The 24950-nt window shown below is 46.5% G+C and overlaps 1 long non-coding RNA gene across 1 annotated transcript; it reads right to left on the reverse strand.

Moving 5' to 3' along the window:
• Positions 1 to 890: 890 nt before the first annotated feature.
• LOC128322184 (uncharacterized) lies at positions 891 to 23043 on the reverse strand. The gene is made up of 6 exons (XR_008305582.1): positions 22926 to 23043; positions 15970 to 16093; positions 12697 to 12862; positions 3046 to 3145; positions 2254 to 2345; positions 891 to 1348 (listed from the first exon to the last, which is right to left on the reverse strand). It is a non-coding gene; the product is annotated as an uncharacterized LOC128322184 (long non-coding RNA).
• Between the last annotated feature and the right edge of the window lie 1907 nt (positions 23044 to 24950).

A 24950-nucleotide genomic window follows, 5' to 3' on the forward strand; every position in this document is an offset into this window, starting at 1 on the left:
CGTGCTGACCGCACACTGGGCTTTTGGGGACCAGCACCTCCCCAGCAGGAAGCTGGAAGGGGCGGCAGAGAGCAGTGCTCTCCTTTTTCTTAAAGACCCCTTTTTTATTTCCCCCAAAGTGCCCCAACTGTGCTTCAAACCGTGCTTTGGGCACATCCCTACTGGAAGGGACCTTGGTGGTCTTCTTGTCCAACCCTCTGCTCAGTGTAGGGAACTGCTACAGCATCTTTGACCCACAGCCATCCAAACCCTGTTTGAAAATCTCCCGTGAAGGAGAGTCCACCATTGCATGAGACAGACTGTTCCACTCTCAAACTCTTACAGTTAGGAAATCCTTCCTAATGTCTAGCCTAAATTGGCTTCTGTGTACTTTCAGCCCATCAGTTCCAGTCCTGCCCTGAAGAGTAACAGAGAACAAATTCACCCCCTCTATGTACAGGCCTTTAGATATCATCTTTCCCCTTTGTCTTCTCTTCTGTAGGCTAAACATACCCAGCTCCTTCAACCATTCCTCATAGGACTTAGCTTCCAGACCCCTCTCCATCTTTGTTGCCCTCTTTTGAACCTTTCTAGTTTATTTGTATACACTCAGACCTTAGAAACCTTGTAGAAGAGTATAAAGCAGTAGAGCCATACACACAACCCTACAAGTGGCATGCAATTTCAAGCCTCTGGATTGGCCCACTCTAGAACACATACAAGGAACCTGGACCTCTGCCTTTGCAGAAGATTTAACATGCACAGAACTTTCCTGGACCATTATCCCTGTGATATTCAAGGGTCTCTTGTAGTTGTATCTGCTCATATTCGTCTCTTTCACCCTTGCTATCTTCTCAGCTGTCCATTGCTATCTTCTCAGCTGTCCATATTTTTATTGTTAGCTCCTTGGGACTAGAAGCTTTGCCTAGGGGGGTATGAAACTCTGTTAAGTGCCATGTACATCAATGGCAATAATAATAATGGTGGCCCACATGAGCCTAAGACTTCTGGTGAGGCCCTCAAGGAGCCTCCAGTAACCCTGCAATGAAGTCATCATGTACAGTGGACCAGTGTGGAGGGGAAGAGGGAGTGGTTTTCACATCTCTCCTTTCCCTCCAAAACTACTACTACTACTACTACTACTACTACTACTACTACTACTTCTTCTTCTTCTTCTTCTTCTTCTTCTTCTTCTTGGAATATATACTGCTTTTCCACAGTTCTCAAAGCGGTTGACATAGAAATAAATAAGATGCTACCTTGTCCCCAAAGGGCTCACAATCTGAAAAGAAATACAAGGTAGGCACCAGCAGTAGTTACTGGAAGGATGCTGTGCTGGGGATGGATAAGGCCAGTTGGTCTCCCCCTGCTAAAGAGAAGAAAAAGCATCACCTTAAAGATGCTTCTTGACTCAGCAGGGGTTTGAAAAGGGGGTTAAAAGCTCTTTCCACTTGTACATGGGGGCTGCAGGACCCTCAGGAACAGATCTATGCAAGTGGAAAGGCTTTATGCAGTAAGGGAAGGGATGTAACAATCTTCCCCCCACTCCACACCCAGTGCACTGCAAAATAAGCCTTCAGCGCAGGGAATCACCGCAAGGCTGTGGCTCATGTGAGCCAACAGCAACGTTCTCTCCCATTTGCAGTGTCTAATGTGAATTGTCACTGCATAATATACCTTTTGTCCAAAGGCCCACTGCAATCTAGTCTGCACATGTGCTTTACAATCCAGCAAGGGAAACTAGCACAGCGGGGAATGACTTGACTAGCAAGCCAGAGGTTGCTGGTTCAAATCCCCGCTGGTATATTTCCCAGACTATGGGAAACACCTATATCAGGCAGCAGCGATATAGGAAGGTGCTGAAAGGCATCAACTCATACTGTGTGGGAGGAGGCAATGGTAAACCCCTCCTGTATTCTACCAAAGACAACCACAAGTCTCTGTGGGCACCAGAAGTCGAAATTGACTCCACGGCACACTTTACTTTAAGGGAAACTGTCTGCACATTTCCCCCTTGATGGATTGGGGAGTGTGCCTCTGCTTGCAAAGTCAGCTTCATCATCCCACTCCTGTGTCCCTCTGGGTGCCTAAACAGATATAGTGATTAAACTAATACAGAGAAAATAATGAGCTTAAAGGTAATAAAATGCGAGGACGTAGGCAATGCACTCCTACACGTTGCCACTGCGTGGCTGGGATGGGGCTCTCTTCCTTCCCAGCCATGCAACATCCTGGGAGTTGGGGGAGGCCTTTCTATTCGCATAAATCACCTACCTCCATTAACACAAAAAACGAGAGGGCTGTTTCCATCATTATTCTCACCCGTTTGCGGGCATCTCCTGCTGCTTCCCAATTATGCCAGTGATCTGAAAGAGAGACAAAGAGGTCACACGATTGCCTACGGTCATTCAGTGAGTCAGTTTCTGTCCCTGAACGATACCTGCATCTGCTTACTCCAAATAGGCCTTTGTGGTTCCCCCAGAGTAGCTATTGCTACTCCAGATAGTTTGGTTTTTACAAGAGAAGAGGCAAAGAAGCATGCTGATTCCACAGGTCAGTTTCCTACGAAAGAGCCATGACCTGCCCTTTAGGAGCGTAGGAAGTTGCCTTCTGATGAGTTAGAGCAGTGGTTCCCAACCTGGGGTCCCCCAGATGTTGCTGAACTACAACTCCCAGCATCCTCAGCTACAATTTATCATGACTGAGGATGCTGGGAGTTGTAGTTCAGCAACATCTGAAGGGCCCCAGGTTGGGAACCACTGTGTCGGACAATAGGTCCATCTAGCTCAGTACTGTCTACACTGACTGGCAACAGCTCTCCAAGGTTTCAGGCAGAAGTCTCTCCCAGTCCTCCCTGGAGATGTCACCAAGGAATGAACATGGGACTTCCTGCATGTAAGGAGATGTTTTACCACTGATCTATGGCTCCATCCCCTAAGAAGATATCTTACAACAGACTGTGCTACATGTAATCACCCATCCAAATGTAAACCAAGGTGAACACTGCTGAGCAAAGGGGACAGCTCATGCCTGCTATCACAAGACCAACTCTCTACCCCTTCTTACCTTAACTTCTTGAGAGATGAAAATGGGGGCACTGCTGTGGACTAGGGCTGATGTGAGAGTTTTGAGCTGGGAAGGATGTAGCATTGCACTGAGAGGCCTTCTGGATAAATAAATAAAATGGTGGTCAGCTAGCTACCAAGAGGAGCACGGATGAAGTCCAGTGAATTTTCACACACACACACACACACACACACACACACACACACACACACACACCCGAGTTCAGCATGAGAGCCAGGGTAGTGCAGTGGTCAGACTAGCTTGGAAGATCCAGATTCAAATCTTCACTCAGCCATGAAACTCACAAGATGGCCTTGGGCCAGTCATGCTCTCTCAGCATAATCTACCTTAAAGGGTTGTTGTGAGGATAAAATGAGGGGATGTATGTCAGCTTGAGTTCCTTGGAAGAAAGGGGGGGAATGAAATAAAGCTTCTTCAAAATGGCCCCCCGTTTTGTCACCTGTTAATAGATGAAGTTGAGGAGGTATTTTTGTCTCCACCTTAACTGGAATGCTCCTCTTCCCAAACCAAGAATCAGTCCCTCTGAACTCACCCCAGTTTACCACCATCTATGCATTCAGACATTTCAAAAAGTGATGTTCAAAATTAATTTTAGGATTCCGCTTAAGGGGAAATATCTGAGAATGTTCAAGGGAAGTCAGACAAGTTTCTACAAGGTGATTGATAAGCCCTGGGCAGTTTCTGCAAACCTCTAAAAAACCGAAGGCCTTTCTCCACCTTCTGTGGTTCATACCAGTGTTGTGAGCCAAATCTGATTTGTACAGTAGATATGCTCCTGAGCTAGCATTGGAAATTAGGCTTGTGTCACCCAGTGACCAGTTCTTTATATGGTGACCATGTATGTTCTGACCTTGAAGATAGAAAGAAGACTAAGCACTCTCACATAATTCAATGGGCTTTATTCAGTATAAAAGATTGTCAGAGCCATGACATCAATCAAACTGAGCAAGAAATAAAACAATCAATCATAGCTACTAGTAATAACCAAGCAGTGTTCCTAACTATCATTAGTGGTGTGCAAACAGGTTCAACGTCGAACCTGTGAACATGTTCGACAACAGACCACCACATGTGCTCAAATGGCCTCTGTGAGGTCTGGCAAGGCCTAGGGCCTTGCAGAGACCATTTGAGCATGCACGGTGGCCATTTTTTAAAAATAATTTTTTTAAAAATGGCCACAAAAAACAAAATGGCCACCGTGCATGTTCAAATGGCCTCTGTGAGGCCCTAGGCCATGTCAGGCCTTGCAGAAGCCATTTGAGCATGCACGGTGGCCATGTTGTTTTGTGTGGCCATTTAAAATATATATATTTAAAAATGGTCGCCGCACATGCTCAAATGGTCCCTGCGAGGCTCTAGGCCTTGCCAGGCCTTGCAGAGGCCATTTGAGCATGCGCAGTGGCCTCCCAAATGGCCACCGCACCAATCTTTGCAGGCCCGAACGGGCCCAAAAATCAGCCTGGGACGGGCTTCAGCGGTGAATTAAGAGGCGGGGGGAGGGGAGAACTTTGCAGACCCACCCCCCATGGCCTTTAGGAAGCTTCCCGAAGGGGCTACAGGTGAAAATATTTTTTTTTAATTGCGAACTGGGGAAGGGGGGGTTCAGTTCGGTCCGGCCAGACTGGTGGGGTCCAGTTCTAACCCAAACCAGTTTGCACATCCCAACTTCGGACCGAACCTCACTGGGGGTTCGTGATTTTTTTCCTCCTATCACTTACCCCCTCCAGGGGACTTCCTCTAGGTGGCGGAGGGTCCGCGGGGGCTCCCCCTCCCCCTGCCAGCCTCCTTGCCACCCTAACCAGCTGTTCGGCCAACTCTCCAGCCTGTTCAGGCCTTCTCCCTATGGCGCAGCAGCCATTTTGGAGGCCACGCAGAAGCCCATTGCGCAGGCATGGCGTCAAACCTGTTTGCACACCACTAATGATAGTTAGGACCACTGCTTGGTTATTACTAGTAGCTATGATTGATTGTTTTGTTTCTTGTTTCAATATGAGTGACCTGGGCCACAACACCAGAGGTTCCCAACCTTGGGCCCCCAGACGTTTGCCCCAACTGAGTTTTCAGTAGTCCTTTTTGAGTCCTATGGATTAGGGTAAACAGGCTGCCATTTGGGATACTGTCATTGGAAGGGGACAAAAATCTGCCCATTGCTCCAGAAATTGGGGTTGCCAGGGCAAGCAACACATTGGGTCCCTATCCCACTTGAGTCAATTTCTTTCCTATATAAGTGACCATCACCATTCATTGCCCTTCACTTCTACGGAGATAAATAAAGGGCTGTCATATTGCAGCAGGGACAATCTACAGCGCTAGGCCACTTTGCTTCGGGGACCACTTCGTAGCTTCTAAAGGGTCCCCAATTTGAGCAACCTTCAGTGGCTCAAAACAAAGCTTCGGACCCTCCTCATCCCACCTCACCCCCATCCCTCAAATGACTTACCAGGACCATCAGGGGTGAGGAGAAATATACCTCCTCTTATACCTCCTCTATAATAAAGGTATTATACTTCCTCCATTACTGCAGCCTCAGAAAAAAAGCCTACAAATCACAGAAGCACTTGCACCCTGTCCCAGTACTCCATAGGGAACAGGAAAAAAGTGTCCAAGCCATGGAGAGCAGTGGCTTGCTCGCTCACAGCAAGGACCAAAGGAGACGTTCGGAGGCTTTTCTCCTCGTTCCTGCCAGTCCTGGTATAGTTTAAAGGAGTGGAGTGGCAAAGTGAAGATTCGAGGGGCCAAATGTTTGGCCTGGTTCACTTCGCTTTGACAGCACGTTGACCACCCACCAACAGCACTTCAGTTTGGGGTGCAGTGGAGCAAACCTAAATAGGCCCCATGAGGCTTTGCACAGCCACTTCTGATACTAGGTGACTAAGCCCCGAGCAACAGGAATGGAAAGAACCTGAACAAGACCAACATTACCATGAAATAAAACGAAACAGGTGCATTAAGGAGTCGACTGCAGAGCAAAATTGTCCTTCCCCCAACTGTCTGGGCAATTAAAAAAAAAGAGAGAGCAAGCAAGAGCTGAGCAACATTTTCACTTTTCATTTCAGGTGTGCAAGCTTCAAAAAGCAATTACAGCAGGAAAGCGGCTTCACGGGATGTTGTTAACAAATTTCATGGCCCTTCTTGAGGTTTGAACAGGGATATTGGCGGGGGTCCAACGAAGGGAGATGAGCATGTGCGCGGGGGAATTGGCGGTTTGCTTTTACTTCAAGCCGATACAGAGTCCATTGCCAAACAGATGAGCTCCTGTGCCGTTTCCAGGCTGGCTCATCTGTTTGGCAGTGGGGATTCTGGGAGCAACGTGAGCGCAGCACAGTGAGAATTGCTCGAGTCGACGGAAAGCTCCAGCTGTGCTTGTAGAGCTCTCGTGTGGCCAAGCGGACCCCTTCTTGGGATCCTTGCCCAGGATGGCAACAAGGGGGTTGTCAAGCACCTGACCAGTGACAGGATACGAGAGCTGCCTTGCATTGGACCGATACTCACTGCTCACTGGGGACGCCGTGAAGTTGGGCTCACTGGGATGTCTGTTGCATTCACAGGCAGCAAGGGAGATGGTTATTAATAGCACTGTTATTTAGATACCACTTTCCAGCAAAAAAAGTTCTTCAAAGCAATTTACATAGGAGCAGGGGTGGCCCAAAATAGTGTGGTACCAGAGGCGAGGGGCAAAATGCTGCCTGGACCCATGACCCTGGTGAGGGCCAGCCCCCTTTGAAAACTGACCCTTGCAAGCGTTGAAAGTGGCCCAGGGAATGCATTGGGGGGAAGGATGCCAGCAGCCTCCTCTTCTCTCGTGATTCTTGCAAGCTTTGCAAGGAGTGTGAGGAGAGGCGCTGCTTGCAAGGGAAGGATCGGTCCCAGAAAGCTGCTCTAATGGTGGCAGTGGGAGGCATCTTGCCACCCAGCTGGCATTCACTGCCAGGGGCAACCGCCTCACTTTGCCTCATGAAAGGACCGCCCCGTAGAAAAAAAACATGGCAGGCCCCTGTCAACACAGGGCTCACACTCTAAAAAGAAACTCAAGGGAGACACTGTGCTAGGGGGACAGCACTAGGACTACGCTGTGCTGGGGTTACACAGTGACAGTTGCTCTCTCCCTGCTCAATATAAAGAGATCCACCACTCTGAAAGGTGCCTCTTTGCCTGGTTAGCAGGGGACATGTGTACAGGGGCAGTTTCCTCAGCCCAGTTTCCTTGCTGGTTCAGCAACTGTGCATGCAGACCAGATGCAGATGTGCCTCCAAATGCTCAGCTGCATGAGCAATGTGCAGTCGGACATGAAGCACCCAGTACAGACCCCACTGGCACTACATATCGAAAGGCTCAGGGGCAGTGCATTCTGTCGGGATTACAATGTGGTGGGGACACCTAGCCACTGTCTGGGGAGGCTGCACACTCACTGTTGTGTGTGACCAGATCCAGTTCAGGGCTGCTGTATTTAGTGCTTCCACAATCAGGGCACACTTTGCATCACTGCTTCCTCATATCACCAACATTGCATAGGTCTACTGAATCTGCCAGGATTTAGCTTCAGCGGATGACCCCAGGCTCTAATATTATGAGAGAGGAGGAAAAAACCTCTCTATCTCCTTGATCCATACCATGCATAATTTTATACACCTCTATCACAACCCCCTTACCCACCTCCTTCATAAACTAAAAAGGCCCAAAGTTTGCCCTAACAGGCAATACTGAGCAAGATGGACCAATGGTCTTATTCAGTCCAAGACAGCTTCACATATTGTACCTATTTGTAGGTCCACCTACCACTTTCTCTACTTTATATTTTTGATAAGGTAGGCTGATGCCTATGCAAGCTCATACTGATGAAACCAATTGACAGGAGATTCAGGGAAGACGAAAGCAAGCACTTCTTCCCACAGCTCATTATTTAATGGAATTCACTACCACCAAAGACGATGGTCCAATAATCTGTTGTTGTTGTTTTAGATTTTTTTTTTCAATTTTATTGAAACATAAAGCAAAAGGAAAAAAATACAATGTCATGATATTTCTTTAAGCAAATACTAAAAAGAAAACATTCTAAATATATTAATAGTTCTGAGAAAATTCGGCAGCAATGATCAACATTTGATTACGCCTGATCAACACTTGGTTGGATAAAGCTGGGTACATAAAGCTTCGAAGTCCAATAATCTGGATGGCTTTAAAAGGAGATTAGATACATTCATGGAAGACGAGCCCATCATTGGCTGCTGGTCATGGCAGCAGTGTTCCCTCTAACAGGGATTCCCACATCTTATTGACTACAACTCCCAGAATCCCCAGCTGCAATTGCTTTTGCTTGGGGATTGTGGGAGTTGTAGTCAACATCATCTGGGAATCCCTGTTAGAGGGAACACTGCCCGGCAGCTATATTTCCAAGATCCAGAAGCAGCATACCTCTGAATACCAGATGCTGGGGAGCAATATGAGGGCTGTTGCTTTCATGCCCTTCTTCCAGGCTTCCTGGAGGCATCTGATTGGCCACTGTGGGAAACAGGATGCTAGGCTACCGCAGCCTTTAGTCTGATCCAGCCAGGCTCCCCGTCGGCTGTTTTCCCCTTGCAAGTTAACATGGCCCCTCTTCCAGATTCTATGGGAAGACAAGGAGCTTCCCTTGCTGTGACTAATTTTAGGTGCAGAAATGCCTTACCAGAAGGTCCTCTGTCAGGACTTATCATCATGTGGGAAGAGGCCCATGGAAACCAGACAACTGACGCAACTAATGAGAGGATCCATTTTAAAAAGATACAGGAAGGAAGTTTAGCACATTGCTCGGTTTCTGATTCTTGGGCTGACACCCACCCGTCAGCCTGCATCCCTCACAGTTTTTTCCAGGATAGATGTGAGCTGACATCGTGAATCTCGCCCGCACAGAGCTGCTTGGCTAGAAATTGTCTTTAGGCAACTGCAGGGCAAGTGCTGGTTGGGAAGCGCCTGCTAAACTCCTGCCTTTCTGATCAACCCACGCACTCACTGCAGAGGCAACAGTTGAATCTGCTATGCTCATCTCGCAGATGGACATAATGTTATATATTTAAGTGTTCTGGACTGGCATGTGCCCTTCTCCCCCTTGCGGGGGAGAGGCAGAGCCTGCCTTACCCAGCTTACAGTGCAGAGATGAGTGCTTGGCATTCTCCACAGCCCTCCAGCAAAAGAAGGGTCCATGAGGAAACTTCAGCGTCCCTGCATAGAAGGCTTCTTGCATGGTATGGAAGAGAAGGGGGCAATTTTGATATCTCTCCCCTCCCTCCAAAAACCCTTTCCACATACACAAATATGTTCCTGGGTTCATACAGCCCCCGGAAACAGATTTATACAATTGTACAGGACTTTTGGAGCAAGGGGAGAGAGACAAAAATATCTACCCCTCTGCACAAGAAGCCTTCAGCACAGGGACACTCGAAGCTCCTTGTCGGTCCCCAGCCCTTCTTTCATAGGGGTGTGCAATTCGGATTTTCGGGTGATTCGGCTCGGACCCGAGCCGAATCACCCCCGTTCTGTTTTGTGCCCGAATCTGGGTCACCCAAATCACCCTTGATTCGGTTCGGATTTGGATTTAATCCGAATCCGAATCCGAATCGATTCGGGGGGTAAAAAGGGGCCCAGGGGCAAAATTTTGGGATGGGGTGGTAGTGCCCAATGGGTAGAGTCTACCACCCCAATTTCAGGGGGATTGGGCAAAGTCCTGATTTTTTGTGAATTTTTAAAGTTTTAGTGACTTTGGGGCAGTTTGGGGGCATAGCATGGGATTTGGGCAAAAGGAGTGGGGTGGGGTGGTAGCGCCTAATGAGTTCAGGCTACCACCCCAATTTCAGGGGGATTGGGCAAAGGGCTGATTTTTGGTAAATTTCTGAAAATTTCATGTCTTTGGGGCAGATTGGGGCATATTGGGGCAGAAAGTGGGGGCTGGGGCAGAATAGTGGGGTGGGGTGGTAGTGCCTAATGGGTGCAGGCTACCACCCCAATTTCAGGGGGTTTGGACAAAGGGGTGATTTTTTGAGAATTTTTGAAGTTTTGGTGACTTTGGGGCAGTTTGGGGGCAGAAAGTGGATCTGCCCCAAAAGAGTGGGGTGGGGTGGTAGTGCCTAATGGGTGGAGGCTACCACACCAATTTCAGGGGGATTGGGCAGAGGGCTGATTTTTTGAGAATTTTTGAAGTTTGGGTGTCTTTGGGGCAGATTGGGGGCAGAAAGTGGATCTGCCCCAAAGGAGTGGGGTGGGCTGCTAGATAGTGTCTAATGGGTGGAGGCTACCACCCATCCCCAATTTAAGAGTGATTGGGCAGGGGGTGAATTTTGGTGAATTTATTTGTATGAGGTTTGTCTTCATAAGGTGAAGTGTGCTAAAGTGATTACTTCCTCATATTATTCATAGTAAAGGAAAGTGTGAAAAAGTGAAAGTGGGGTCATGAGAGTTGTTTAATTGAAAAAAATCTCATTTGCTATGATAGAATGAGAATTCACACCTCAGAAAAAACTTCTGAGGTGTGAATTCTCATTCTATCATAGCAAATGAGATTTTTTTCAATTAAACAACTCTCATGACCCCACTTTCACTTTTTCACACTTTCCTTTACTATGAATAATATGAGGAAGTAATCAATTTAGCACACTTCACCTTATGAAGACAAACCTCATAAAAATAAATTCACCAAAATTCACCCCCTGCCCAATCACTCTTAAATTGGGGATGGGTGGTAGCCTCCACCCATTAGACACTATCTAGCAGCCCACCCCACTCCTTTGGGGCAGATCCACTTTCTGCCCCCAATCTGCCCCAAAGACACCCAAACTTCAAAAATTCTCAAAAAATCAGCCCTCTGCCCAATCCCCCTGAAATTGGTGTGGTAGCCTCCACGCATTAGGCACTACCACCCCACCCCACTCTTTTGGGGCAGATCCACTTTCTGCCCCCAAACTGCCCCAAAGTCACCAAAACTTCAAAAATTCTCAAAAAATCACCCCTTTGTCCAAACCCCCTGAAATTGGGGTGGTAGCCTGCACCCATTAGGCACTACCACCCCACCCCACTATTCTGCCCCATCCCCCACTTTCTGCCCCAATATGCCCCAATCTGCCCCAAAGACATGAAATTTTCAGAAATTTACCAAAAATCAGCCCTTTGCCCAATCCCCCTGAAATTGGGGTGGTAGCCTGCACTCATTAGGCGCTACCACCCCACCCCACTCCTTTTGCCCAAATCCCATGCTATGCCCCCAAACTGCCCCAAAGTCACTAAAACTTTAAAAAATCGCCAAAAATCAACCATGAACCGAATCACCCGAATTTTTTTTGCCCGAAATTCGGGTGATTCGGCTCGTGTCCGAAAAAATTCGGGGGACATCAGGGGTGATTCAGTTCGGCCCCGAATCACCCGAAATTGTTCGTTTCGGGCACAGATCGTTCTGTGCCCGAAATTTTTTGCACATCCCTATTCTTTCATTGCCAGAGGGCTGTGGGGAATATCAGTCAAAGTTTTCTCTGGAAGAGAAGCCCAATTCACACATTCAGTACATGCAAATCTGTGCATAATGTACAAACATCTGTACACATGTACATGTATTCACACATTATGGCAGTGCATGTACAGTAAGAGAGCTGGGAGGAGAGCTGGTCTTGTGACTTGTCCCCTTTGCTAAGCAGGGTCCACCTTGGTGTGAGCACTGTAAGATATTCCCCTTAGAGCATGGAGCCGCTCTGGGAAGAGCAAAATGTTCCAAGTTCCCTCTCTGGCTTCTCCAAGATAGGGCTGAGAGAGATTCCTGCCTGCAACCTTGGAGAAGCCACTGCCAGTATGGGTAGACAATACTGAGCTAGATGGACCTATGGTCTGGCTCAGTATATGGCAGCTTCCTATGTTCCTACGTACATTTCCTATCTGTATCCTGCTGAGGTGGCCCTTCCATGTGGCAACTGAGGTGGTTGCCTCAGGAGTGGGTGCAAAAGGGGGAGGAGGGAGCAGCTAGTGCCAGTCCCCTCCACTGGGGCACCATCTCATTGGCCTCCCTGCTGCTTGTTGCCACTGCCCTTCCTCACCCCATGGGGGCATGCTGGGAGCCCAAGCACAGATAAACTAGGCACTCTCCCTAATGTCACATGATAAAGTATAGCTCCACCCTCCAGGGTATTTGAGGAGATGCCACTTTGCCCCTGCATCCATTAACACAGGGGTTCTCAAACTTGGGTCCCCAGAAGTGTTCCCTCTAACAGGGATTCCCAGATGTTGTTGACTACAATTCCCATAATCCCCAGCCAAAGGCCATTGAAGCAGAGGATGCTGGGAGTTGCAATCAAAAACATCTGGGAATCTCTGTTAGAGGGAACAGTGGTCCCCAGATATTGTTGGGCTACCGCCATATATAAACCAAAACCTTATACGGGTTTGTCAAAAAGAAGGCAACAATATGTAAAGAACCTCAAATGGAATCTAAAACTTCAAATACAAATTCTTACTTAATCTAGCATACAACATATATTCCAAAACCACTCTTATACACTCAATATTTCATGATAATAAAACCCTTCACATATTAAAACAAGGATAAAATTCACTGTACATCATACACAAGCAACTCATACAGTAAGCCTCATGTTTATAGAATTCCAATAAACTGACTTTAATGTTGGTGAAGGGTGCCAGTAAAAGCTTCCTATGGAACTCTGGAGGAATGAAGTCCAGTTCAGAGTCGTGCCCCATATGCCACACATGTTTCAGCTATCGATTAGACTTCTTCAGTGGCAATGATAGAAAATTCAGACTCCTAACTAGTCATCAAAACATTCTATAAAATATACAAATGAATAAAACTATAAAACCCAAAATAGGGATAAAACTTACATAGTCAATATGAAAACAGTGTACAAAATTTAGCCAATATCCTCATACAAAATATTAATAATTTTAAAGATGCAAACTATAGTTCCAAAGTCCACTCAATCCCTCCCCAAACGTATCTATCATAAATCAAAACTACAACCCAAATATATAGATCATAATCACATCTATATGACAAAGCATTTCCCAAAAGTACAGGCATCTGTCTCAAACAAGATCGTACTCACCGAGTTCATATATTTCTATATAGTGCCAGGTAGAGCACTCCCAATTTATATATTCTAATACCAGGTTCTATTTGTTAAGGTAATCAAAGCAGCTACAAGCCATAGAGTGGAGCCTAGTAATCCTCAAACTGCTTACCCTGAATTCCAAGATATAGATGTCTCTACTTTCTTACCAATATCTTAAAGGGGAATGTGTCTCCATTGTAGAATCCAAAAACCATAGGCCCATATCTTATAATGGCCCCCAATCTTTCTCTATAGCCCCTGGTGGCGCAGTGGTAAAAAAAAAACTGCCGCCCTGTAACCAGAAGGTTACAAGTTCGATCCTGACCAGGGGCTCAAGGTTGACTCAGCCTTCCATCCTTCCGAGGTCGGTAAAATGAGTACCCAGAATGTTGGGGGCAATATGCTAAATCATTGTAAACCGCTTAGAGAGCTCCGGCTATTAAAAAAGCGGTATATAAATGTAAGTGCTAAGTGCTGCTATTGCTATATCTCTTAACATTCTTTCTATCTATCTATCTATCTATCTATCTATCTATCTACCTATCTATCTACCTATCTATCTATCATATTTGTACACTGCCCCAAACTTCTGTCCCTGTACGGTTTACAGCAAAATAAAACAAATTACAACAGAAATTAAAACCTTAAAACAACAAATTAAAACCTTAAAACAGAAATTAAAACCTTAAAACAAATTACAACAGAAATTAAAACCTTAAAACAATGTCAGGTTAAAAGGCTTGGGTGAATAAATGTGTCTTTAAAGACTTTTTAAAAGTTGTGAGAGATTGGAAGGCTCTTATTTCAGCAGAGCGTGCATACCAGAGACACGGGGTGGCAACAGAGAAGGCCCATCCCTATGTAGCTGATATGGAATTGTTTAATCCAAGCTTATACAAGTGTATCAAATAAGTGTATAAAAGTTAGTTTGGTTCATGTCCCTAACAGAATATAGAGCCACTAGCAGGGGCGTATCTAGGGTGGGGCAAGCAGGGCACGTGCCCCGGGTGCCACTTGAAGGGGGGCACCATTTCTTAAAATTACTGTTGTTTTTTTTAAGGCTGCCGAAAACAAAATGGCCACCGTGCATGCTCAAATGGCCTCTGTGAGGCCCTAGGCCATACGAGGCCTCACAGAGGCCATTTGAGCATGCGTGGTGGCCATTTTGTTTTCAGCTGCCTTAAAAAATAATAATTTTTAAAATGGCCACCGCACATGCTTAAATGGTCCCTGTGAGGCCCTAGAAGCCAGCAGGGGGGGAGGGGGAACCTTTGCAGACCCCCCCAGCCTTTAGGAAGCCCCCCAAAGGGGCTACAGGTAATTTTTAAATAATAATAATAATAATAATAATAATATAATATGTCACTGTACACATATTCAGATATGTGACTTGTATGTGACCTTCAGACTTGTATTTTTCCCGCTGATATTATGGTAAAGTTATCTGAAAGATGGGTGTCAGATGTTTTGACAGGGGGCGCAATTTCAATGCTTGCCCTAGGCGCTGTTTTCCCTAGATACGCCTCTGGCCACTAGGTTTGAAACGAAGAAAATTGTTTGAGTCAGGAGCAGTGTTCAAACCAGAAATGTGGGGCCCCTCTCAAGGTGAGATAGGAGGCCAGAAATAACAAATGCCAGAACCTATTGGGTGATAGATAACATAGGTATGCAACTAGTCCATTAGCCAAATCCCTCACTCAAGCAAAAACAGATATCCCTGGCACCAGTTACTGATAGGGAGTAAGGTTATCAGAAAGGCCAAGTAGTAACTCATCTTCCCAGGCTCTAAGTGGCACCTGTGGAATGTGTATGTTTAATTACCAATGACATGTATTAATTGCTTTACTGATATGTTTGTTTGCTGAAACCTATATAAACTGGTCAACTGCACAGCTTCAAAGCAGAGTATCAGCCAGACTCTCTGGCTTGTACTTCGTCTTTCGTGATCACGAAATAAAAAGCTTATTTGAGCACACATTCTTGCTGCATTTGACTTCATTCAGTCAGGCAACAAGCATAATTGTGGGAACTCTCTCTAATCCTCTTTGGTTCTGGCAGGACACCCCATTCTCTATCCATGTGATAGAAGGATGAACACAAGTGGCTGAATCAAACAGGAAGGCAAGGTTCCAGAGGAGTTTTCCCCGCAACAAATTCCACCAGACGAGCTGGTGGCAAATTCAGACAAACCTCTCTGGATGGTCGCAATGGGCGATGGGACTCATAGGGAAGCAGATGTTCTCTTAAATACCCCAGGCCTAACGGGCCTAGGCCATTTAATGTAGCCACCTAATGGTGTAGCAGGGAAATGACTTGATTAGCAAGCCAGAGGTTGCCGGTTCGAATCCCTGCTGGTATGTTTCCCAGACTATGGGAAACACCTATATTTGGACAGTGATATAGGAAGATGCTGAAAGGCATCATCTCAGACTGCGCGGAAGATGGCAATGGGAAACCCCTCCTGAATTCTACCAAAGACAACCACAGGGCTCTGTGGGCGCCAGGAGTTGACATCGGCAGCACACTTTACTTTACCTTTTAGCTGTTTAGTAGGGGAGGAGCCAAGATGGCAATGTGTTAACAGCTTCAATATACTTCTTTCCCACTAGCATCGCTAGAATTTCCATCCGGCTTAAATATATTGACCTTTTAAAACTTTTATCTAAATTTCGATAAACTTTTAACGGTTGGGTTTTTATTTGAGAGCCTTTTTGCTCTTATCTGGGGTGTTGATTCCAGTATTGTTGGAAAGCAGTAAATAAATATTCACATTATTACTAGTAGTAGCAATTGGTAAGCAAGCTGTCTGGACATTACTCACATGGGAGGAGATGTTTTGACCATTAACTGCTGGAACGTGCTGAAATCTGGATTAACATTAATTGGAGAGGATGGGAAATAAAAACAGCAAAGATCTCCGCTGGGATCACAGAATTCCCTCAGAGCTGTGAAGCAGTTAAAAATAGATCAACTTTTGCAACACGAAGTGTCTATGAGCATATTAAATTCTTTTCCAACCACAAATAGATATGAAGTGCTAGAGCCAGAGAAACTCTCCACTAGAAGGACTTCACCTGTTATTACTGGGAGGCAGAGGTGGTTCATCAGTAAGGGCAGGAGGGGCTGAGCCCCCCCCCCCCCCAAAAAAACCCCAAAACAAGCTACCAGAGAAACTCAAGCTTACCAGTACAGGCAGCCAGCAAATCCTCCAAAACAGGGAGCATCCTCCAGCCCCTTCTCCCTGCCTGTTGCTTCCTTATTTGATCTTATTGGCTGGAACAGCCTGCTAATCAAGCTGCTCCAGCCAGTCAGATTTTTAGGGGCGCAGAGCCACATACTTGGCATCAACCACTCCAGGAACTAAAAAACAGGTAGAAAATACAGCTCCTGAAAGCACCAGGAAGTGTATTTTTAACCCATTTTTTTAGTCCCTAGAGTGGTTGATGCCAGGCCAGTGCCCCCTAGGAATCTGACTGGGTGAATCAGCATGATTAGTAGGCTGTTCCAGCCAATAAGACCAAAGAATGAAGCAACAGGCAAGGAGGGGCTGGAGGAAGCTCTGTGCTTTGGAAGATTTGTTGGTTGCCTGTACTAGCAAGTTTGGTTTTCTCTGGTAGCTTGTTTGTTTTGGTTGGGGGGCAGGATGCAAGTCCTGGCTTCTTCCCCTTTGAGTTCTCTTTTCTGCCCCTCTTTCTCCATCCCCCCGCCCCTCTTTTTCTGCTCTCTGTCTTTTGTTTTTTGCCTTTTGACCCCTACCTTCTCTCCCCGCTGCCCTCACTTTCTGCCTATTGCCCCCTTCTTTCCCTTCCCCACTTTCTACCTTTCCCACTTTTCTGCCCCCGCCACCCCCCCCCCCACCTTTTGTCCCCTGTCTTCTCAATATGCCCTGAAACAAATGCCAATGGGTCCTATTTATCCATTAGGGAACTGCATGAACTACATTTTGAACCACAGTTTGAGCACATTTGAGCCTAGGAGCTTTAAGAAAGAGGAGAACAGGTTGTGACCTGCTCTCCGCCGCTCCCTGCAGCTTCCTGCTGGGCAACGCACATCCCTAGAAGCCCTGAGTGGCATCAGCACGTATAAGGCATCCACACATGCGTGGGTGCCATTTGCGTGGTCAGCATGGTGTTGCTGACCACACAAATGGTGCCGGTGCATGCGCAGACACCATATGCGTGCTGACGCTGCATGGGGCTTCTAGGGACATGTGCTGCCCCATCAGGAATCTGCATGGGGTGGCGGAGGGTAGGTAAGGACTCCTCTTTCTTCAAGCTCCCGGGCCCCACTCCCAAAATGTGCTCGAACCACGGTTCATGCACATCCCGATGATCTGTTCAACGGCATATGAATGGGTGACATGGGTGTCATGGGTGATTTGATTTATATCAGATTTATTTAAATCAGGATTTAAACCACGATTTAAATCACTTCACAGAAGGACTCAATTCTAATGTTGTAAATCACTATTTAAATCACTACTCAGGAAGATTCTATTTAGCCATTATTTTTCTATAAAAGTACATTCTTGTTGTCCATAACCTTAATACATATTTAGAGATATATGTAGGTTTCGTTTTTAGAAGGTAGGCACACACTTCTCATAATGCTGTTTCATTTGGGCAACAGGCCTTGCATTTCGTTGTTGCACTGTTTGTATTTCGCACACATTCCTGTCTTACCTACTACAGGTACAGGAAATTCATTAAAATATTCCCAAATGGGGCCTCTTCTAAGGTCTGCTGCCATGATAGGTTTTTCCCTTCTACAATGGAGGATACACACGAAAAAAGTTTCATTGGGACTGCATGTTTTGTTCACTGTTGGTTTCACTCCTCCCCTCCCCATTCTGTGCATTTACTGTATATCCAGATTCCTCTCCTTGCTCAGATCCACTCCATCCCCCCAAATCCTATTCATTCATTCTTCATTCATTGATCTTCTTAGAAGAGAGCAAGGGCTTGACTCTGTCTGTGTGTGTGTGTGTGCGCACGCGCTGCATGTACACCACCTGCAGAATAGGATTGATCAGGTCTGTTATCTTTCATCCCCATATACCGTTAACATGTTCACAGAATATGATTAGAAGTTATGATTAAAATTAATGGTGACATATTTTACCTAGGTTTTTATGAATTGTTTTTTAAAAATCTGATTTAAATGTTTTTAATCCATTTTTTAAAAAAAATTGTTATCAACCCTGGGGTGTCACACATAATAGGGATGATCATCCTATCTATAGTCCTGTTTTCCTTATTGGCGTATCTGTAGTGTTAGCTTTATAGAAAGCCCCTTTGATTATATGATCTGGGTAGCCTTTTTCTCAAGTCAAGTCTTTATTTCGGTCTATGGCCAGCATAACAGCAAAATAAACAAGAAACAATTAAGACAATCTACTCCTACAAGGTAATAGGGGATCTCTATAAATTTACCTAAAACACCTAAAACGTAATGCAGTGAGTAGAGCAAGCTAAAAGTTAAGACTATGAGCAGAAACTATATAATATTAATCAACACTAAGGTCAGAATGATACTAGTAGCCTTTTCCTTGAAGATGTATTTTAAGGATATTTGCTTGCTTATAGAAAGAGGCATGTTCACTGCAGTTGCTTCACAGTCATAATGTTGAGGAGTGAGGGAGACTCTTTTTTAAGGGACCAGGGTGAAAACTGTCATATTTCAACAATGAGTTAACATCAGAGGATTTTCTGTATGGATCCGTGACTAGAGAGTCTGTTTACATGTGAAGGTTTTATTATCATATGAAATACCTGATGAATAAGAGTAGTTTTATAATAATGAGCTGTATGCTAGATTAAATAAGGATTTGTACTTGAGGTTTCAGATTGCATTCCGGGTTCTTTACGTATCGTTGGCCCACAGCTCCGATCAACCCCTGATACTAACACCTTTGGCCTTCTTTTTCTCTATTTTATCCATTGTCGCTTCCAAGCAGAATTCTACACAGAGTGTTGCCTTGAGGATTCAGGCTGCCTTCAGGCCAGAGTAGCTGTGTTATAAATGTCAGAGAAGAGAAAATGCGAAACAGAGTTTCTGATGGTTACAAACTGTTCCGCCATCAGTAGCCACAGAACCTCAATTTCCAGTAGGACCCTGAGCGCCTCTTTTGCTCTGATGGACTCTGTGCAAGGGGAGGCATGGTGGGGGAGGCAGGCGGGGGGAGAAGCAAAGTTATGTCAATACTGTGAGCATTTTGTATCTGCCAATGGCAGCAGCACCGGCTTCTTTGGTGTCAGTTTGTGCTGACCTTGGAACTGAAAGGATTGCTCTCTGCCAGTCATTTGCACGCCAGCCTTGCTGATGAACTAGAGGTACCGTCAGGCCTCCTAGCTGGACAGTAAGCCTGATTCTTATCTGATGAGCGACTCCAGTGTAAGGCTGTGCTCCCACCTGAGCGAGTGCTGGCACCAGCAACTAGGGGGTAATCAGATCTCTCTCTCATCGTCACTCCAGGCCCTTCTAGCAGAAACGGTGCCAGGAAGGGCATGCCTTTCTGCCAACTCTTTAGCCCCCAACAGGCTTCTGTAGAAGGAGGACGTAGAGTACTCATGAGGTTACTGAAATGTGTGTTACAGGGCCCAGCCTTGCAGACCATCCAGAAACTGCAGGGTGGGAACAGAGCGCAATAGATCATCTCATGACAGTAGCACTATTCAGACCTCGGTGGACATGCTGTACATGCACCTTGCAATGTAATGTATGTGCAGTTGTGCAAGCACACCATGCCAGTTGCAAGAGAATAGCTGGCTATTGTGCAACCACATTTGCACTATTCTTGCAACTAGTGAAATAGGGCTGTTGCACAACTGTGAAAATGTTACATTGCAAGGTGCACATAAAATTGTGCAGTATGTCAGTCATTGTGGTGTGCCTGCATTCAGATGTCTGTATGGCCCTATCCACCTCCAGCACAGTACCTTCAGTGACTATTATTGGTGTCTATCATGTTTCTTTTAAAATTATGAGCCCTTTGGGGACAGGGATCCATCGTATGTATGTATGTATGTATGCATTTCTCTATGTAAAACCCACTTTGGAACCGTTTGTTGAAAAGCGGTATATAAATATTTGTTGTTGTTATATGCACGCATACATTTGTGTGTGAATGACTTTTCCTACATTTATCTTAAAAGTGAATCTGGTATATTGTATTTGTCCTTGTGGCATTGGAGTGGTTGAAACAGTAGGGAATGTTTTCTTTTTTAAGTAAAACATTTAGACATCCTATTTTAATGACTCTGCCAGGCCATTCAGATCAATTTCATGTTCATCACCTTTTGGGATCAGGATTCCACTTCTACTTATAGTGTTGCTATATTTTGTGCAGCAGTCTGCCAAATTCAGCATAAGATTATTTTAAATTCTATTAATTTTTGAATTTGCTGTTTAACCGTAGTGTATGTATTATGTATGTATGTATGTATGTACATATGTATGTATGTATAATATAGTAGTAATCTACTTGATTTTGTTTGTGACAACTTGGTTTATTTTTGTTGTGGTTGTTGCTGGTCAGTGACCATAATAAAGTTTGATTTTATTTGATTTTATTTGAATCTGATATAGGCTCCCTGAAAGGCAGGATACAGCTAGGAATTGTACTACGAAGCCTGTGTTCAACATAACAGGTGAATAACTGAACCTGCATACACTGTGTGCACATCGTATGAGTGTTAGGAACATAGGAAGCTGCCGTCTACTGAGTCAGACCCTTGGTCCGACTCAGTATAGCTCAGTATTGTCTACACAGACTGGCAGCGGCTTCTCCAAGCATGCAGGAGTCTCGCTCATCCCTATCTTGGAGATGCCAGGAAGGAACTTGGGGCCTTCTGCATGCAAGTGCTCTTCCCAGAGTGGCCCCATCCCCTGAGGGGAATATCTTACAGTGCTTACACATGTAGTCTCCCATTCAAATGCAAACCAGGGTAAACCCTGCTTAGCAAACAGGACAATTTGTGCTTGCAACCACATGATGTGTGACTAGGGTGTGCATGTTTGCAATAGGTTATACGTTTTTACATTTCTATCCTGCTCTTCCTCTAAGCAGCAGAGAATGGTGGGCATGGTTATTATGTTTATCACCACCCCCAACAACCCTGTGAGGCAGGATGGGCAGGGAGAGAAATGCCTGGCCCAGAGTCACCCAGTGAGTTTTACAGCTCAGTGGGGATTTGAACAATGGGGATTTGAGTCAAGAGTCAGCACTGGCGTCCTACCATCATCAAGGCAGGATCTGTGCTTCAGTGCAGGCAGCAGGGCTGAGAAGAAAGGATTGTGCTTATGGTTTTGGAGGGCTGATGAAAGGCATAGTAGATTAAACTGGTGCAGACACGGGTAGGGTGGACAAGGGGGAGAGGAGAAAGAAGCCCAGCAAGACTGGATCCAGCTCTCCTAGCTTTGAGGAACGTCCCCCTCAATCCAGGTACAAACTCAAGTTGTGTATCCCTGTTGCAAAAGGTGGCAACTCTACCCACATTAGATCTGTCATAGCATGGCCCTATGTACACAGCCCTTCTTCCAACATAGGGCACACATTACTGTAAATCAGGGCTGTACAACTTTGGCCTGCCAGCAGTTGTTGGACTACAACACCCATCATCCACAGCCACCATCGCCAGTTGTCAAGATGATGGGAGTTGTAGTCCAACCACTGGAGGGCTGAAGTTGTGCAGCCCTGCCATAAATATAAGATCCACTGGAAAACTGAAGCACTTCTTTAAATTTCTTAGAAGTTAGGGGGTACTTCTTGCTCACAAGGCTGAGAAATACTGTGGTAGGCTATCAGTAATACAACAAAATGCTTTTGCGGAGACGTTTCTCTCTCTTTTTTTCCTCTTTTAACATTCCCAGCAGAAAGATTCACAACTTTCTGTTGCATATCAACAGTTGCATATCTGAGTTTGTTTCCCCCTTTTTTATTATCTCTGAACAGGCCACTGGAATTTCAGTGTTCTTTCAGTGAAAGGAAGTTGCGGATTTTACATTTTGGCCTTTTTATTTCCATATTTCTCATGTGCATATAATTATTTAAATTCGAGTTAATAGGAATTAGAAGCTCATAATAATTAAAGCTGAGGCTTCTAAAGATTCTGAAATGCTCAGCGAGTTAGCCAAACACCAATTACAGCAATTTATCTAAATGGTAACTTAAACGACTTTTAAGCTTTACACTGTAAAGCTGAATAAATTACTTAATTTAAAAGCTACCCTCAAAGAGTTCCATCCCAGCTGTTCTTGAGTTATTCAAGAAAGCAGGCTAAGCCTATGACTCTTCTCTCCCCTTCTCTCCCCACCCGCTTCCAAACATTTCTTCTAACTTCTATAGTTACAATGATAATTCTTAGGATTTCTTAGTTATATGGTGCCATCAATCTGCATGGTGCTTTACCCAGCACAAGAGGACATAGCCGTGCCCCGAGGTGCTTACAATCTAAAACCTTATAGAGGAATCAACAGAGGAAGGGGAGAAAATGGAGACGGGGTAAGCAATGGAAGAAAAAAAAACATTTATTTTACTTACATGGGCTTGGTTAGGAACATAACATAGGAAGCTGCCTTATACTGAGTCAGACCATTGGTCCATCTAGCTCAGTATTGTCTACTACACTGACTGGCAGCAGCGTCTCCAAGGTTTCCAATAGGAGTTTCTCCCAGCCCTACCTGGAGATGCCAGGGAGTGAACTTAAGACTTTGAAGCTATTCAGATGAGCAGAAAACAGGGTTACCTCCTGAAAGCAGATAGAACGCTATTTTTACCTCAAAGCAAACAGACGGGCACATGCTGCAAACCCGGCAGGGAGTGTGAGTGACAGACGATTAACTTTTTCAGGTTCTCTCCAGCCATTGCTAGCATTGTTGGTCCTCCAGCCCCGCCCATGGCAACAGCAGTCCGTGAGTGGACAGAGCAAGCACGTGACCCAAGGAGACCACTCAGAGGGCTCCAAGCTGCAGTCCCTCTTTGCTGCTCCCTGATGGGTAGCCTCAGTTAACCCTTTCCTGGCAATGGCAGCACTGTCAAAGGAACTGAACTCCGTCCTGATGCCCAAGAGGAGAGAGAAGACTAGAGCAGCTGCAGCTGCCAACCAGCCCCAAAGGAAGAATCACACAGACCCCCAACACACTTCTCAGATCCAGGAGGGACACAGCAGATGCCCCCTGGAGCAATTGCCAGATGCCGATGAGAGCAATTGCAAGATGCCCCCATAAGTAGCCCAGGCACAAGGCACACTCCGTACACCGCAGCATGGTTTGGGAAGGCAGAAGGGGGAACCTTCACCTCGCCCGCTCACCCTCCCCGCAGCTGTGGCTGTGGCCTCTGTGGCACACACACACCACTGTATAGTGTGTGTAGAAGGTAAAAGGGAGAAACCCCCCCCCCCGTCACTGCCACCGTAGCCAAGTGGCGACTCTGCCTCCCCATCAACCCGCCACTGCCACCCCTTGCTAGCCTCTCTGGGCGTAGGAGGGTGGGCATGTGGGGGAGGGTGTCCCCATCACCCACCTGCCCTGATGCTGCCACTTGCCACTCTTGCAGTGCCAGCAGGGTGGGAGAGTGAGTGGCAAAGTGTCGCCCACACCTGCACACCCTCATTGGCACTGCTACCCTCTGCATCTTGATGATGGTGTAGAGGGAGGGCGGGTGGGTGCAGTGTCACACTGAGGCAAGTTGGGCACCTGGACTGCCCCCGCCATGAGGCCCTCCGCCGCTGCTGTGAGCCTCCTGCTGCCACCACGAGCCTCCCCCCCACTGCCATTGCCTCCATGAGGCCGAACGAGTGACCCTTGCACGGACAGTCATTCCAGCGGTTGCTCCCACTCCACCAGCAGATGGAAGGAGGAACCGGTGGAGCCCAGAGTGGTGTACTACATACTTGAGTTTCTCCTCACAACAACCCTGTGAAGTAGGTTAGGCTGAGAGAGAAGTGACTAGCCCAGAGTCACCTAGCTAGTATCATGGCTGAATGGGGATTTGAACTCGGGTCTCCCCGGTCCTAGTCCAGCACTTTAACCACTACACCACGCTGCAAGCAAGGGCAGCTGCAGGCATGGGCAGGGACACTCCTGCTCTTGTCCAGTGACTTGCAGGGGACAGGAAGGAGCACAAAAATCCCCATTCAGCCATGATACTTGCTGGGTGACTCTGGGCCAGTCACTTCACTCTCAGCCTGACCCAGGGGCGTAGCTAGGAGAGAGGGGGCCCGTGTTCATCCCTCTCTCTGGCGGCCCCCCAGAGTGAGGGAGATAATGAAGAAAATAGGGAGGTATGGCGCTGGAGGGCCCTCAGGAGCTGGGGGCCCGTGTTCTTTGAATCCTTTCGCTCAATTATAGCTACGCCCCTGGCCTGACCTACTCCACAGGGTTGTTGTGAGGAGGAACTTGAGTATGTAGTACACTGCTCTGGGCTCCTTGGAGGAAGAGTGGGTTATTCTATATTATTAATTCTTCTAGACGGGCCCTGCGCCCTGTGGGGTGGCTGGAAAGCAGTTTGACGGGGGGGGGGGGGGGCTGTGAAGCGGCAGGGAGCTCAGAGGCTGTCAGGCGAGCAGGCAACAGTCCCTGGCAGTGGCAGGGGGAAGCAAGGACTGCGAGACAGAGATAGAAAGACGGAGGACAGAGAGCACAAGCACGAGACTTGCGGGGAGGGGAGACTTGCAGGGGAGGCGAGAGCGGGCGAGAGCATTGCGGGAGTGGCGAGAGACTTGCGGGGGACGAGCAGGGGTGGTGAGAGCGAGCGAGAGCGTTGTGGGGGTGCAATGCCACATGCTCAGTGCAAGACCACAC

The sequence above is a fragment of the Hemicordylus capensis genome, chromosome 4 (assembly GCF_027244095.1).
Source record: "Hemicordylus capensis ecotype Gifberg chromosome 4, rHemCap1.1.pri, whole genome shotgun sequence".
NCBI lineage: Eukaryota > Metazoa > Chordata > Lepidosauria > Squamata > Cordylidae > Hemicordylus > Hemicordylus capensis.